The sequence below is a fragment of the Prionailurus viverrinus genome, chromosome D1 (genome assembly GCF_022837055.1).
Source record: "Prionailurus viverrinus isolate Anna chromosome D1, UM_Priviv_1.0, whole genome shotgun sequence".
Classification (NCBI taxonomy): Eukaryota; Metazoa; Chordata; class Mammalia; order Carnivora; family Felidae; genus Prionailurus; species Prionailurus viverrinus.
The window spans coordinates 22,207,184-22,219,618 of NC_062570.1; the positions used below are offsets into that span (position 1 = coordinate 22,207,184).

At 40.9% G+C, this 12,435-nt stretch overlaps 1 protein-coding gene across 2 annotated transcripts in view; it reads left to right on the top strand.

The window, feature by feature from the left end:
* The window catches only part of CCDC15 (coiled-coil domain containing 15), a 100,539-nt gene extending 90,066 nt beyond the window's left edge, over positions 1-10,473 (top strand). Inside the window, exon 17 of one of the 2 annotated variants that reach the window (XM_047823394.1) lies at positions 7,741-10,473. The gene's annotated coding sequence lies outside the window, so the exon portion shown is untranslated. Of the gene's footprint in view, positions 1-5,479; positions 5,646-7,740 lie in introns of those variants that run through there. The other variant, XM_047823393.1, reaches the window with a different exon arrangement.
* The last annotated feature ends 1,962 nt before the right edge of the window (positions 10,474-12,435 follow it).

A 12,435-nucleotide genomic window follows, 5' to 3' on the forward strand; every position in this document is an offset into this window, starting at 1 on the left:
TAAATGTTATCTACATACTCCCAAATTTATATTCTGGTCCAGACCTATCACTGAAATCAAACTGTTAGCCAACTCCAACTGCTTACTTGACATTTCCACATCGTTGGCCTCCCTCAAATTTGCTCTTTCTACAATCTTTCCCATGTCAATTCCCATGTCCCATCTATTTATTGAGGCTGAGAAACTTGAAGAAATCATTGCCTTCTGTCTTCATCTCATTTTCATCCTTCATCACTTTCTCAGCAAATTGTGTCAACTCTACCTTCAAAATGTATCTCCCGTTCATGTTCCTTATCCTGCCAGATGCCTGGTCCAAACCACCAGCATCTCTCTCATGGATTACTGTAAGAGTTTCCTAAGTAATCTCTCTGCCTGTACTTTGTATACTTTCTCAGTACAGCAACCAAACTTAACACATCCAAAAACCAACCTTCTGGTCTCCACCTTTTACACACACATATGCATACCCCCTAACGACAACAAAAAAATCTGTTCCTTCAGTCTTCTCCATCTCAGCAAATGACGGCTCCATCTTTTTAGCCAAGAAAAGAAGAAGAAGAAGAAGAAGAAGAAGAAGAAGAAGAAGAAGCAGAGAGTCAACCTTTACTTGTGTCTTTCTTATGCAACTTCTTGTTGGCTCTACCTTGAAAATGTATGCAGTATACAACTACTTCTCAGTATCTGCCCCACTGCATCCCTGATCTGAGTCATCATCATTCCTGAATTATTGTGACCGTCTCCTAGTTGGTTATCTTGTTTCTATATTTGCCCCTTCCAGACTGCTCTTAGTACCACAACCAGAGCAGTCCTTTCAGAAAAAGTAAGATTGTATCACTCCTCTGCTCACAGTTCCCTTTGGCTATTCAGGAAATTTGAGCCAGAGTCCTTATTATGTCATACAAGGCCGTAAAAAATCTGGTCCTAATCCCTTTTGAGTCTTTATCTCCAACTGCTCTTTGTTTTTGCACATTCTGCTCATCTTTGTATTCCTTAGGACAGTCTAGGGACACTTTTGCTTTAGGGCTTTTTAATTTGCTGTTTGCTCTGCATGGAGACACTTCTCCTTCAGGTAATATTTGGCTAACTTCCTTACCTCCTTTAAGTCTTTATTCAAATCTATCTTCTTAAAGGGCCTTCTGGACCCTTGACCGTCTTATTTTTTATTTTTTTTTAAATGTTTATTTATTTGTTCTTGAGAGAGAGAGAGACTCTCAAGCAGGCTCTGCACTGTCTGCGTGGAGCTGGACTCAGGGCGCGAACTCACGAACCGTGAGATCATGACCTGAGCTATAATCAAGAGTTGGATGCTTAGCCAACTGAGCCACTTAGGCACCCTTGACTATCTTATTTTAAAGTCATCTCCTGACCACCTCCACACCCAGGTATTCCTTATCCCCTTTCTCTGCTTTACCTTTCTTCATAATACTTCTTTCTGCATGACATACTATATATTTTACTTAATGTTTATTTTCTCTCTCTCCCTGCTGGATTGTATACTCCACAAAGACAGGGATTTTTGCTTATTCAATGGTTCATCCCCGGTTCTTAAGACTATGCCTGTCACATAATAGGCTCTCAGTAAATGTTTGTAAAATGAATGAACATTTTTGTCCTTTAAAAATTCCAAGTATTTCTACGTGATTAGTAGTTTTACCTAATGTTTTTGATGTTTACCCAAAAGGTCTTTGGACATCATTTTATTTTGTATTTTATTTTCTCATTGCTACTGTAATTTGGGACAAATAATTTAATTTCTCTGGACTATAGTATTCTCTTTTATAAAATAAGAGTGTTATACTAAGTGACCTTTAATCTCCCCTGTAGCGCTAACATTGTATGGACTTATTAATTATGTTTTATACTTTTGGCCTCACTCTCAAGGTTTCCATTTCATTTGCTCTTCATGCTGAGCTTGCACTAGTGTAGGTTTTACTCGTGGACAGTGAGGCGAGGGTAGGGCAGGTTCATTCTCCTCCACTCCGACTCCACCACCGACCTTGTCAGAGTAGATGCAGATTCAATAGGTCCCAGTGGACTAGGAGGGCAGGTGGAAGAAGAGCAAGAAAGTACGGGTATACGTGCAGCAAGAGGGGCGCAATCCCGCTGTGCTGCTCCCAAGACAGGAACTTTATTGGTTGACAGCATCCATGCTAAGCGATGGAACACATAGATGATGGAGGCCACCTCAGGAATATGGTAGTAGCGGAGGATATTCATGTACTAGTTTTCCGGCAGTAAAAAACTGGTGCATGATACATTTTCCTAGGCGGTCTAACCAAAACAGCTTGCTCCAGTTGCTTTGGTTTTAGTAAACTCTGTTCTCCCTCTTGCACTGTTGTAGTATATTGCTTTAGTACATAACTTAATTGTCTAGGCCCCGCCCTTACCTAGTTAGCCCTTTTTTGATAGCAGGAATGAGATTGTCAGCAACTTTATTGACTACCCACTGGGTGCAGAGGCTAGAAACTGCTGCTTTCATATCTTCTAACCACTTAAAGTGTGATAAAGGGGGTATCTGGTATTACTTTACCATGTTTACTTAGGTTATGATTTTGGAGGCAAAATATTTCTTTTCATTTCCCGCTAGGTGTAGTGAACATAATTTGTTTTGTGTCCCATCTTGGTGGCGCATTTCTCCATGCTTCTCTGAAAAAAAGATTTGGGAGATTGGAAATATTATTGAGGAAGATAAAGGAAATGCTCTCCTGGCATGCTAGGCCCATTCTGACAGGCAAACAACTTTGAATATGTTGACTTAGATTTTTATTTATTTATTTATGTATTTATGTATTTATTTATTATGGGTTTTTTAAATTATGTTTATTTATTTTTGAGAGAGAGACAGAATGCAAGTGGGGGGAGGGACAGAGAGAGTGAGAGACACAGGATCCAAAGCAGGCTCCAGGCTCTGAGCACAGAGCCAGACGCAGGCTTGAACTCACAGACCATGAGATCATGACCTGAGCCAAAGTTGGACACTTAACCAATTGAGCCACCCAGGCGCCCCAAAGTTTTAAAGCTGTTTTAAGGTGGAAATGAATAGTCCATGTCTGGTCTTGCTCTCACTGACCACTATTAGAGGGGTATGCCAAGGAGAAGTCAAATGGATTCCTTTTGAGTAAGGCAGTTTGGTATTGTACCATATAAGTTGTCATCCCTTTTGGGCCCCACGATGAGATAGATCACCCTTGGTAGAAATTTTCACTCAATCCTTGGCTTAGGTTCTTTGCAACTGCCTATCCCCCCACCAGATATCTACAGCAGTCATTAGTGGATGAAACTGTTAGACATTTCCATCATCTGAACCCACTAATTCATCCTCACATCTCTAAGAGTAAGAGAAGCAGACATTGTGCCTCTTGCTATGATGCAATACAAAACATACAGTGCCTTCTGTGAAGTATTTGTGCCCTGCAAAAGTTGAAACTGAATATGATCAAGCCTGTAAGCTTTTCTCATCTGGGTTCTGGGAGGAAATTGAGTCCTACTGTCCTATGGAATCTACTGTATATAATAAAGTAACTTCTCTCCTATTCACTTAGAATGGCACCACGCACCATCCTGGGAAGAATTGAGAAAATAGCCGCTCAAATTGTTCTCTGTTTAGATGGTTTAGATGAAGACAATATGTAAAGAGAAGGGTGGTGAGGATTCTATTTACAGGAAATAGAGGGAAACAAATTATACTATGAGAAAGCAGAAATCCAAAGGATGAGTCATTCTAAAGTAAACTGACAATTTCTTCAACAAGTTAATGGCTTGAATTTAAAAAACGGGGAGATGGTTCTAGATTAAGACAGACTTCTAGAGATAACAACCACCAAATATAATGTATGGACTTTGTTTGGATCCTGATGTGAAAAAAAGCAATCTGTCTTTGAAGCAGGCAAGAGAATTTGAAGAGTCTTAAGTTTGGTAGATATGATGAAGTATTATATGAAAATATCTATACAGATATGGATACTGAAGTATATCGGGAAGAAATGAAATTATGCTTGAGATTTACTTTAATTCAACAAAATGAGACAACAGAGATAAAGTAAGTGTGGCAAAAGTTTGATGATAACGAATCTAGACCATGGGTATGTCAGGGTCTCATGTTATTCAGTCTGTTTTTGTGTATGTTTGAATTTTCTTAAAAACAATTCAGTTTAAAAACGTTGGTCCTGGGGCGCCTGGGTGGCGCAGTCGGTTAAGCGTCCGACTTCAGCCAGGTCACGATCTCGCGGTCCGTGAGTTCGAGCCCCGTGTCAGGCTCTGGGCTGATGGCTCAGAGCCTGGAGCCTGTTTCCGATTCTGTGTCTCCCTCTCTCTCTGCCCCTCCCCCGTTCATGCTCTGTCTCTCTCTGTCCCAAAAATAAATAAACGTTGAAAAAAAAAAAAAAAAAAAAACGTTGGTCCTGAAATAACCTCGTTAGCATTATAAGTGTCCTCCTCGCTCTCTCTGCTCCCCCTCCCCATAAATAGTAGAAGGTTTAGGTATGAAAGTAGTATCCCTTAGTTGTGGGACTTCTGACCTAGTTGTTATTATCTGTTATTATTGAAACCTAGAGGCTGCAGCATTTTGTGGCCTTTCTATAAGAAGGGGTGATTAAATAGGAATAGGTTCATTCCAGCAGGTGGAAGTTCTCTAATACAGCTCACACCCTGAATCATCAGATAGGCACCCAGTCACCTGGTTTTAATAATCTGATGAATTCCCAGGCATATAAAAATTCAGAAGATCAGGGATGAAAGACCATGGAGAACATCAGGGTAGAAATGACAAAAAGAATGAATTGGCAATTGTAAAAGAACATAGGGACATCCAATTTGACCTTTTAATGCCGAAGAGAAAAAGTTTTCTAAATGTTATGACATTTATGTTTGATTTGCATTTAGTTATTTTATTTATTGTTCCTTCTTACACTGAGCTTTTTTACCACTAAAGCCAGATTTTTTTTTTAAGGCAGAGAATCAAGGAAAGAGGGTTTGCCTCATTGCCAGATGGATGGGTGTGTTATGTAAATTGAAAATTAGCATATCTTCTTTATTGCTTAACCAGAAATGAGATGATGCCTACGTACATTTTAATTCTTCCTGCTCAAAACTTGAGGTAACCCTCATCCAACAGGATCTTATCACCTTATCAAGATTGGGTTATGGTTCAGCTAGAGGAAGGATGTGCCTTAACCTGCTTTCCTAGGTGGGCACTGTGTTTTTTGTAAGGAGTTCAAAGCAATTGCCATAGAGCTGACCAACCCATCTTTTTCTGTCACTCATCAGTACTTTATATCTACACATCAAACTTGACTGTCATACAGCTCTGTCCTTGAGGGTTCAGAGTCAGGGAGTCTTCAGGTATCTCATTTGCAAATATCTTTTCCCATTCTATAAGTTGCCTGTTAGTTCTGTTGGTTGTTTTCTTCACTGTGCAAAAGCTTTTTATTTTGAGGAGGTCCCAATAGTTCATTTTTGCTTTTGTTTCCCTTGTCTCCAGAGAGATAACAAGTGAGAAGTTGCTGCGATCAAGGTCAAAGAGGTTGCTGCCTGTTTTCTCCTGTAGGATTTTGGTGATCTCCTGTCAACATTTGGGTAGAATCTCCAAACATGCTGTCACATTTGACTTTTAAAATACCTGTTAATTACCTGAACTGTTTATTTATTTTTATTTTTTTTAATTTAATTTTTTATTTTTTAAATTTTACATCCAAATTAGTTAGCGTATAGTGCAACAATGATTTCAGGAGTAGATTCCTTAGTGCCCCTTATCCATTTAGCCCAACCCCCCTCCCACAACCCCTCCCATAACCCTCAGTTTGTTCTCCATATTTATGAGTCTCTTCTGTTTTGTCCCCCTCCCTGTTTTTATATTATTTTTGTTTCCCTTCCCTTATGTTCATCTGTTTTGTCTCTTAAAGTTCTCATGTGATTGAAGTCATATGATACTTCTCTTTCTCTGACTGACTAATTTCACTTAGCATCATACCCTCCAGTTCCATCCATGTAGTTGCAAATGGCAAGATTTCATTCTTTTTGATTGCCGAGTAATACTCCATTGTATATATAAACCACATCTTCTTTATCAATTCATCCATCGATGGACATTTGGGCTCTTTCCATACTTTGGCTATTGTTGATAGTGCTGCTATAAACACGGGGGTGCATGTGTCCCTTCGAAACAGCACACCTGTATCCCGTGGATAAATGCCTAGTAGTGCAATTGCTGGGTCGTAGGTTACCTGAACTGTTTAGTTCGTCTGTTTTCAACCTGACTGGATTTTTTTAATTTGAGGTGTGTGTGTGTGTCTTCATTTGGTGCAATAAATAGACAGGGACTTGATAAGACTTGAAGGACTTGATAAGACAACACACAAAGACTTGAAAGAAACTGATGAATTTTCTGTTTTTTGTGTTTTATTTGTTTTTTTATTCTCAAGAGGCCTGGGAATGTTCCCCTCTCTCTGACTGAAACTCTGTCATTATAAACTTGGAAGAACCTGTCCAAGTTCATTGGTAGGAAGGGGTAAACCAGGTTTAGAAACAGCGATCAGTAAATAGAAATTATTAGAGCCCATTTTGACATGCGGTGAATATCTAGATGACATTGATTCTAAGAAGGGAAGACTTGGGACAGAGAATAAGAGCCTCTCAGAAGGTAGGTCTAGGATTAGGACTCTTTGTCCCAGGAATTTCAGTCTTGGACTTGATTCCTGCATCTTGCAGCCAGTCCTTCATGTATTTTACAAGGCATGCCACTATTATACTAGGAGCCAAGGATCTGAGGGCCGTACTCAAGGGTTTTGTGGAGAAATTCTAGGGTGAAAAGATTGCTGGGCCAAAGGAGATATAAGAGAGTTTTTCCAGACCTTGGTTGCCATAGACATCTAGGGGTGGCAGGAATATCTTCAGATTTTATTGGGTGGCACTGGTTTGTTTATTCAGACCTTTTAAAAACTTGGTAGTAAAACTCTTCCCTTGAAGACCTTCCAATCCTTGCCTGTGAAAAGTATGGTTCTTTGAAGTCACATGCTTCTGATTTCGAAACCAAATTTCCAATTTTTATTTGTCCAACCTGTTCTCCCTGTTTCATTCCTCTTGCCTCACAGCATTAAAATGTGTTCCCACTTGTAGACCCAAGAGAACAGCAGTGTTAGGTGGGGAGGCAGTTCCACACTTACCCCAGGTGCTAAGAGGGAGTTTGATTTTACATATGGAGAAGTCCTCAGGGAGAGATGCTGTCTCATCTTTCCACCACCATCACTGTGTAAATCAGGCATGCCAGTTCTCCATAAGCTTAAATTTCCTTGTCTGAGGAGATTATCTCCTAGCCATCCAGTGGTGCAGAGGAAGGTGTCAGATAAGAACTAGGAACTGGGGTGGTACCTGGATGGCTCAGTCGGTTTAAGCGTCCAACTTTGGCTGAGGTCATGATCTCACGGTCGGTGAGTTCGAGCCCAGTGTTGGACTCTGTGCGGACAGCTTGGAGCCTGGAGCCTGCTTCCGATTCTGTGTCTCCCTCTCTCTCTGCCACTCCTCCATTCACACTCTCTCTCTGTCAAAAATAAGTAAACATTAAAAATATTAAAAAAAAAAAAAGAACTAAGAACTTGGAATCTAAGGAACAGTACTGAAATCTTGCTTGATGTTAACTTGAGTCATATGGACAGCTCATCCTGCTACTTATAGCATATTCTCAAAAGAGGAAATTTATATTTAAAAGGTAAATTTCTTATTTTTTTTTCCATCTCTTGTTTCTGGAATTAGCAAGCTGAGAACTACTGGAAGGAACTTAAAAGTTGATAAACAGCTGCCTCCCCCTCCGACCCCCCAACACTTGTCTGGCTACAAAACTTTTAAAAAATAATTACAGATATACAGGAAGTTGTAAAAGTAGTTCAGATAGGTTCTATGTAGGCTTCACCTGGTTTCCCCCAATGGTTATATTTTATGTAACTATAGTATAATATCAAAACCAGAAAGTTGACATTGGTACAATATGTATGTATAGTTTTATGTGTGCCATTTCCACCTGTGTAGATTTGTGTCAGTACCACCACAGTCAAGATACAAAATTATTCCATCACCACAAAGACCTCCTCTTACTACCCCTGTAGTCACACTCGCACACCCCTCCCGTTTACCACCGTCTCTAACCCCCGGCTACCACTAATCCATTTCCATCTCCATAATTTTGTCATTTCGAGAACATTAGATAAGTGGAATCATACAGCAAGTGGTCATTTGAGATTAATTTTTTTTCTCTCGGCTTAATGACACCGAGATCCATCCAAGTTGCTGTGTGTACCAATAGCTTGTCCCCTTTATTGTTGAATTGTGTCCCGTGGTATGGGGACCACAGTTTGTTTAACCCCTCATTCATTGAGGGACATTTTGGTTGTTTCTAGTATTTTGCCATTACAGATAAGGCTGCTGTGGACATTTGTGTACAGGTTTGTGTGGACAGAAGATTTCACTTATCTGAGATAAATGCCCAGAGTATCACTCATGGACTGTATGGTAAGTGAATGTTTAGTTTTTTAAGAAAGGGATAGCATGCAGTTGGGTTCTGGTTTTAATCCTTTTTGTCAGGTGGGTGGTTGAAATCCAGCTTTCTTCTTGGCCTCCATTGATACCCTTAGGTGGGGGTTGGGGAAGAACACCTCATTACTGCTTGGTTAGTGGGAGTTCTGGCTCTCTACTGACATCACCGTGCCTGGGATCGGGAGGGTGCCTCCTTACTGATCCCCACATGTCCTCCACTAACACCATGGTGTTAGGGGCTAGGTGCTCATTACCACTGGAAGCTGGTGAAAGTTCTGGCCTCCCATTTTTAGTTTCCTTACACCACCCTGACTGTGGGGCTGGGGGGATACCTCGTTACAGCCAGGCCCAAATGGATGTTGAGGCTCCCTGCTTTGCCTTTGCTGGTAGGAGTGGGAAGGGGCTGCCGTGTTTTCTGTGGTGTTTGGTGGGAGTAGGGTGGCTATGGCTAGACTACCCCCATCTGGATCCTTTAACTAGATATAGCTGGCTTTTCTTTTTTTCTTCTTTTTTTCTTTTTCTTTGTGCTGTTGGCTCTTCCAGATGGCTGGCTTCTCCAACATCCAGTTCAGATAGATGAAGCAAAAAGCAAACACAGACAAATCACTGCTGTGTCTCTCCTCAGATCTTTTCCTAGCTCATCCAGAGTCATGTATATGTTGCGCTATATATATATATATATATATATATATATATATATATATAATGCCCAGGGTTTTCAGCATTTAGTGAGAGTAAGGAGAATTGAGTCTATTCCATCTTGATCCAGAACGAGAAATCTCACAAAGAGCTTTCAAGTGGCCATTTCTCCTCTAAGGACATAAATCCAATCATGTCTCAACCCTCCTTAAAAACCTCCTCATCATATCCTGTCCAAAGGCTAAAATCCCAAGCTCTTAACATGGACTTTTAAGGCTCTTCAGTATCTTACAACCAGGTATAACAGTCCTAACTTCTGCAGCTCCACACTTTGGACATGCCACCCTCCAGCTACATGGATTTCACATGCACCACTTAAATATATCTATCTTGCTTTTCTGTGCTTCCTTGTTGAGCACACACTAGTGCCTGTGCACTCTGCTGCTCCTGTCTCCTCTTCTCTACTTGGCAGTCACCTAGCTGTACTTCAGTTCTGCTTCTTGTATTACCTGCTGTGAAGCCTTTCAAGACTTTCCCAGTTATCTGACCCTTTCTCAGTGCCACCATAGCAGAATGAACATAATCTTACAAGCTATTTCTTATTTGAACGGATTTATTCTACTGGAGCTCTTTGAGGTGGAATTGTGTCTCTATCCATCTCTGTCCCATTCAACTGTAAATCCTTTGAGGGTAGGGGCAGTACCTGTCCTATTTATCAATGTATCTCTAGCAGAGTGCTGTGCCTGGCACATAGTTGACACTTAACAAGTGTTTATTAAATGAATAGATGAGTGACTTGTTACTTCCAGATACCAGAGCAGCCAAAAATTGTCCTCAGCTTGCATGACTAGGCTGCCTAAGGCCACCTCACTTTTGTCATTACCATATCTTTTTTTTTTATTTCTGCACACATACCCCCCCAAAAAATGACTTTGGGAGACTAATGATTTAACTGCTTCCTCAATCTGCTCCTCCCTTTCCTGCTTTTAGGTCATGCTCATATATATTTGCTGCCATCACTGATTGACCATTTGAGAGCAGGGCCGCTTCCTTGTTCAGCTGATAGTAGTCTCCTTTAAAGACCATTCTTCTGGCCAGTATGAACCATCCATCAGTCCTGCTTTGAAGAGACTGAAGCTCTTACTTTTGACCATTTATATCAAGGCTAGAACTTTCTTGGCCAAACCCTTCCAGAACATTGTCTTTTCAATGAAACAAAATCTTTTGGGGTACATGGTCACTTTGCTTGTCTCTATCTTTTGACTCTGTTGGCTGGAAGAATTTATTTATTTATTTATTTATTTATTTATTTATTTTATTTTGAGAGAGCAGAGGAGGGGCAGAGAGATTGATGGAGAGAGAGAATCCCAGGCAGTCTCCGTGCTGTCAGCATGGAGCCCAATATGGGACTCGAACTCATGAGATCATGACCTGAGCCAAAACCAAGAGTCGGACACTTAACTGACTGAGCCCCCCAGGCCCCCCAGTGTTTATTTATTTTTGAGAGAGAGAGAGACAAAGCATGAGTCGGGGAGGGGCAGAGAGAGAGGAAGACACAGAATCTGAAGCAGGGTCCAGGCTCTGAGCTGTCGACACAGAACCTGACACGGGGCTCAAACTCATCAACCAGGAGATCATGACCTGAGCTGAAGTTGGACGCTTAACCGACTGAGCCACCCAGGCGCCCCAGCTAGAAGATATTTAATTGCAGTTCTTTTTAGTGAAATGTCAGCATCTGACATATTTGAAATAATAATAGCTTCTTCATTTTTTTATGACACTTTACTCAACCCATACATCCATCCTTGTCAACCTCAAATTATTCAACATGTGTTATCATGATGCTTACAATAACTTCACTGAGTAAAGTCATATATACACAGATACGCATATACATACACATGCACACACAAACACATATACACACACAGGATATTAAGGATTTACAAGTCAAACCTATTTGCTATACTCATTGGTGGTTTTTAAGGACTCCAATCTTGACCCCGATGTTTTGTTCTCATTTGTAGTGACCATTGGTATCTGTCCATTGTAGCCAATATCTCACGCACATATAATAATCAGTGCTCCACTTAGCAAACCTACTTAATCTGGCCAGGCACTTTTTATATGCAGAATTTTTAAAGTTTATTTATTTTGAGAGAGAGAAACAGAGCACACAAGCAGGGGAGGGGCTGAGAAAGAGAGAGAGAAAGTATCTCAAGCAGGTTCCACACTGTCAGCGCAGAGCCCAATGTGGGGCTCCAACTCACAAACTGTGAGATCATGACCTTAATGGAAATCAAAAGTCAGATGCTCAACTGACTGAGCCACCCAGGTTCCCTTATATGCACAATTTTTGATTCTTACAGCCACCCTGCAGGGTAGATATTATGACCCACATTTCACAGCTGAAAGAACTGAGGTTCAGAGAAGTAGTAATATCTTAGGATTGACTCTGTCTCAAAGCCTGTGTTGTTTTCACTACAATACTCAGCATCTTAATAAAAAGGTCTAATATGAACTTGAATCTTTATTTTTTTTAATGTTTATTTCTGAGAGAGAGAGAGACAGAGACAGCGTGGGGGTGGTGGGCAGAGAGAGAGGGAGACAGAGAATCCCAAGCAGGCTCTGCAGCTAGCTGTCAGTGCAGAGCCCGATGTGGGGCTTGAACTCACCAACTGAGATCATGACCGAGCCAAAACCAAGAGTCTGACGCTTACCTGACTGAGTCACCCAGGCACCCTGAAATTGATTCTTTAAAAGGTTGGATAATCTCTATGTCTCCTAATATCCCAACTCCTACCCCATTAATCAAGGGTCTGGGTCTTGATTCTATCAAGAAATTTCACAATAATTGTCATAAAAAATGATGCCACTTTCTGTTTAGTAAGACAAAAGTGGGGAGGAGGGCAGTGAGAATAACGCTTGTATGTGTGTGGTTGGATTTTGGAGTTCTGTTGCCTAATGGCTTATTCTCATGGCACTTCTCATAGGCTTCCTCCAGCCTTTGGGTCTCTGGGTCCCTTAGAAAAAAACAGGGAGGATGCTGTTGCCATATCTAAAAGGGCCAGTACAGCTTACTGGCTACCCAGAAAGTCCTGTGGGTGATCAGTGACACTTGCTAGCAGTAAGAACTGGCATTTGATGGACAAAAAGGCCATCTCCTGTCCTATAAGCGCATGATACTAAACCACAGCAAGCATTTTTTTTTTAATGTTTATTTATCCTTGAGAGACAGAGAGAGACAAAGCGCGAGCAGGGGAGGGGCAGAGA